This window comes from Humulus lupulus, chromosome 5 (assembly GCF_963169125.1).
Source record: "Humulus lupulus chromosome 5, drHumLupu1.1, whole genome shotgun sequence".
Taxonomy (NCBI): domain Eukaryota; kingdom Viridiplantae; phylum Streptophyta; class Magnoliopsida; order Rosales; family Cannabaceae; genus Humulus; species Humulus lupulus.
In genome coordinates, this window is record NC_084797.1 from 56,673,395 (window position 1) to 56,678,543 (window position 5,149).

Consider the following 5,149-nt stretch of genomic DNA (forward strand, 5'->3'; position numbering starts at 1 on the left):
CCTCGGCAATGGGAAGCAATCCTTAGGAAAAGCTTTATGCAAATCGGAGAAATCGATGCAAGTTCACCACTTTCCATTCAGCTTCGATACCAGAACGAGATTCGCTACCCAAATTGGATATTTAGCTTCCCGAAGGAATCCACACTTTAATAACTGAGCTACTTCTTCTTCCAATGCCTCAGCTTAGACTGTTCCCAAACGTCTCTGTTTCTGGGATTTTGCAGGCACACTTTTATCCAAGCTCAAGGTGTGCATGATGACACTTGGGCTTATTCCCACCATATCCTCATGAGACCAGGCGAAGACATCTAAACTCCCTTGCAGAAAATTAATCAAGTCCTCCTTCCTATCATCGTCAAGATTTTTTCCAATCTTAACGACTTTTGAAGTGTCTGTGGGATCTATATTTACTTCCTCGAGCTCCTCATAGCTTGGAGATCTAACCTATCCTCACCCATTTGTGGATCGATGTCCACCTCATGGGACTCCTCACCTACATCACTTATGTCCATCGCGTGCTGCCTGAGTTATGACTTTCCCTTCATGGAAATGCTATAGCCTTCCTTGGTAGCAAGCTGATTGCCTCTGACAGTGCATATTCCCGCAGACAAGAGGAATTCGATTTCCAGGTGACGGATAGAGGTTATGGCTTTGAAGGCCATTAACGCAGGTCGGCCCAAAATCGCATTGTATGTGGCTAGATAATCAATGACCACAAACTCAAGAAGCCTGGAGACGGTTCTTGGACCTTCACCCAATGTCACCACTAACTCAATTGTTCTGATAGCTACTGACCCTTCCCCAGAAAACCCGTATAGAATCATGGAAGTTGCCTTTAGGTCGGTAAATGATAATCGCATTTTTTCTAAAGTGGACCTAAATAGCAGATTCGCAGAACTTCCATTATCTACAAGCATCCTCCTAACTCTCTGGTTGAGGAGCTGAACGGTTATCACCAGTGGATCGTTATGTGGGAATTGAACATGGTTGGCATCTTCCTCTGTGAAACTGATTGGTTATTTTTCCAATTGTTGCTGCTTTGATAATCGTTGCTCCGGAACAAACTCGACTCTGTTATGGGATTTCAGCTCGTGCCTGCCAAATGAGGTCCTCCTGAAATGGTGTCTATATCTCCTCCTGTTATCGGAGGAGGATTTTCCTGATTCACCTGAGCTCTGGTTTGATTCATTGGAGCTTCTAGAGCTGACGAAGTGTTTTTTCCAGCGGGCTGACTAGGAGTTATTCGATTCCGGGCATACTGAGCCAAAGGTCCTGCCCTATTGAGAGTCTCAATCTCATCCTTAAGGTGTCTGCAGCATTAGTATTATGCCTGATATCATTGTAAAATTGATAGAATTTTAAGGGTCTCTCTTCACCCTTTGATTCTTTAATGGTTCTGGCTTCTTCCACAGAAATCGAGCAGAATTTTCCAAGAAGATGCCTTCCCTAGTATCCGTGAGGTCGGTATATGCTGTATAGACCGGTTTAAATTTTTCCACGGATTTGTTTTTCTTTGTTCCGTTTTGGTCGCCTCACCATTTCCCTTTCTCTTGTTATTCCCCCCTTGGTTATTCTGAGCAATGGTTTGAGCAGTAGCCGCTACATCCGTTGCTGCTCCAACGGGCTGAACGGGGACTTGGTTGGTTCCTGCGACGGAAGCTCGTGCCTCTTCTAAGTTAAACCACCTTTGAGCTCGGTCCAAGAACTCATCAACAGTACTAACTCCTTTCCTCTGCAACTCTTGCCACAGATCGCCTCCAACGAGGATTCCCATCCTCATTTCCATAAGCTTAGAACTCTCATCGGCATCTCTAGCTCGCACAACAACATTGGTGAACCTACTTAGGTATGCTTTCAGTGGTTCACTAGGCTGTTGCTTTACATTTTCCAGAGAGTTAGCTTTGACTCTAGCTGCTGAGAAGCCCTAAATGCTATTTTGAAATTAGCTGAGAAGCTTTGCCATGAGTTGATTAAATGCTTCTTGTACTGCTTGAACCACTATCTAGGTGGCCCAATTAAAGTCGAGGGGAATATTAGGCATCTTAGCTCGTGCCCGATGTTGTGGGCAATCATCAAGGTGTTGAACATCCCCAAGTAGTCAGACGGATCTCTGTCTCTGTCATACTTCGACAGATGGGGCATCCTGAAACCCGGTGGATATGCAGTCGCCGCAATATTCGAGGTGAAAAGCTCGAGCTCATTCTATGAATCACACTCATCTTTCTCTTTTTTTGATAGGAGCCTTCTCATCAGCTCCTCCATCTGGGCTAACCTTTTGAGGCTTTGGTCCCTGGTTCCTAGGTTATTCTGGGGCTATTCAACAACTCCCATCTTGTCGTACGCGTTAGGCGGGTTGTTGTCCCTCCAAGTTCAGGCTTGATTTTGTGGGACATTCCTATTATCACGTACTTTGGAAGGACCTCCCCCTTGACGAGTGTAACTAACTCCTTCATTTCGAGCTAAATTTCTTCTTTGCGAGTATAAACGATCTCGCAGGTCAGGTTGTAGGTCAAACCGAGGACTCTAAGCTGAACTCAGGTGATTTCTCAGATCACCTTCGGTTCTGATACCTTGATGGTTCTCAGTCCAATAACTTCCATTAGCGAAGCTCACTGCTCGCAGTTGAGGCTAAGGATCCAGACTATTAACATGTGTCTGCGAGACATAAGTAGGGGCAGACAGAGGAGGATTTCTCCTACTGTTCCCATGAACTGGAATGTCTCGTGTAGAACGAGGCGGTGTCGGATGTCTTATGGGTGATGGGGGATGCCTGACTAGAGAGGCAATTCTTGTCCCATTAGGGCGAACTAAATTAGCTTGCCGTCGCTCTGCCCCACCCTTTCTAGCTTTTTGCGCCTGGCAATCCGATCGTGGCGTAGGAGGATTGGTCATAACTTTTTGTCTCTGTGAGCCTACTCTGGTTCCTCCTCATGAGTTGCCATGGGTGTTCCCATGAGCGTGCGACGGTGGTATTGAACTTGGGGTTGTGGTTCTAACCGATCGACTAATTTGTCGAAGACCCCTAGGAGGGCCACTAAGCTGAGCAGTCCGGTGATTTTGCACTATGAGCACAGAACTTGGGGTGGTAGTTCTGACTGACGGACTTGGCTTGGATCAGTTATTCCTATGGGACTTATGAGACCCACTTTGCCTTTTTCTGACATCAACATTAGTTGCAAGAGGGGGTAACCTATCCAAAACCTCCTCAATCTGTTGGTTTGGTGGCAGTGACGTCGGACTCCCAGTATCGTCATGGCCCACCGGTTGCTTTCCGGGTTGTTGCTGAACTTCAGGGCCATGCTCATTTGAAACAGCGGTATGATGGGCCCCTGCCCACCAGGCTGTTCCATCTCATTGTCATGCATTTAGCGAGTGACCACCATGACGATATTTGATTTGGATTTTTATGAAAGCACTAATCTCAACTCTCAAAGAAAGCGCCAATCTATTGACACGATTTTTCGCCAACAGTGAATCAAGAAAAGAACATGGATGAATTAGTGCTTAATGGTAAACCAAAATAAGAAAATTACTCTCAAGAACACTAGCCTTTTTACGTGGTGCAGTGGTTAAAATCCACCTAGTCCATGAGTCTATATTATTACTGTTTTTCTCTCTCTATTTTGACAGAGTCTCGGTATTACAGAATAACAGTCCCTCTTCCTATCTAATATTTTCAACATTTATAGAGAAAATCCTTGGACAGGTTTGGGTAACCGCGTGAGTTAATCACTGATTTGCATATATATTACATTTATTATAAGATATCCCCATTTAAATTAGGATACGATTTGATCATGAAATAAACAAATTCTTAATATTTGGGACATTAAATATCACAGGTTGGCCATAGACGATCGTATAAATCATCCGAGTCTTCGAGGATCCGCGGACACGCCATATCCTTAATCTACCACGAGCTGAATACACTATCGAGCTCATTTCATGCAGGTCATATTTGATAAATATTACAAGCTTGCACTTTTAACCTTAGGTATCCCTAGCTCAGACAATCAGCACGAGAACCGTGCCGTTAACGTAAAGAATACTTGGATTTATAAGCTATTCCTTCCTTGCAGTCATCTGCCAGCTATACACGATCTAATTGAAAGACTTGTGCTAAAATTAGGATACACAAAACTATAAAGCATAATGTTTAAAATCTAAACCCAAATTCTTTAAAATTTAAAAAATAAGGCTTAAAATTTAAACAAGCGGGCTTAAAATTTAAACCAAAAGGCTTAAAATTTAAGTCATAAGACTTATATTCTAAACCACGACCCTTTAAACTATAAAGTATAACGTTTAATGTTTAAACCACTAGGCTTAAAATTGAAACAATGAGGCTTAAAATCTAAACCACGACCCTTTAAACTATAAAGCATAACGTTTAAAATCTAAACCAAATGTAGTGCACAAATTTCTTTTTTAATATTATTATTAGTTTATATGTTTGGTCATTTTAATTTATTTATTTAAGTGTTAAGTGTTAAATTGGTTGAATTAAATTTAATTATTTTATCTATTTAAATAATTGTCATTGGTTATGCATGTATTTTGATTGTGTGCATGTGAGTGCATGGTAAGTAGTGATAGGCATGCATAGTTATGTGTGTGCAAGTGCATGGTGAGCATGCAAGTGAATGCCATGAATCTAGACCAAATGGTTGGAATGTGACTGATTTCCCTATTTTTAGAAAACCAACTTGAGAGAATTCTAGAAGGCTTGTGTTCACACAAGAGAAAATGAAACAAAAATTGGTAAGGGAGAGAGGGAGAGTGGCGTAAGGCTTGGAAGAGCAAGGAGAGCGAAGTTTCCTTATTTATTTATGGTCTTCTTTTCTTTGATTGAAAATAAAAAAAATAATATTTGGTAAGTAATCACTATGTGATTGATTCCTTAGTTGTCTTTTGACATTTTTGAGTAAGTAGGGAATTGAAAATGGATTGTGTGAGTTGTTCCTTGATTGACAAAATTTGAGAGTGCAAGAGAGAGGGGAGGCCTGTAGAGAGAGTGGAAGATCATAGGACGTGTTTCCATATTTATTTGTGTCATCTTTTCCTTTGATTTATTCTTTTTCTTGTAAATTGATTGCAGGAAAAAAATTAAGGGAAATGAAATTGGGAAAGTTTCCATTCACATTAGAAG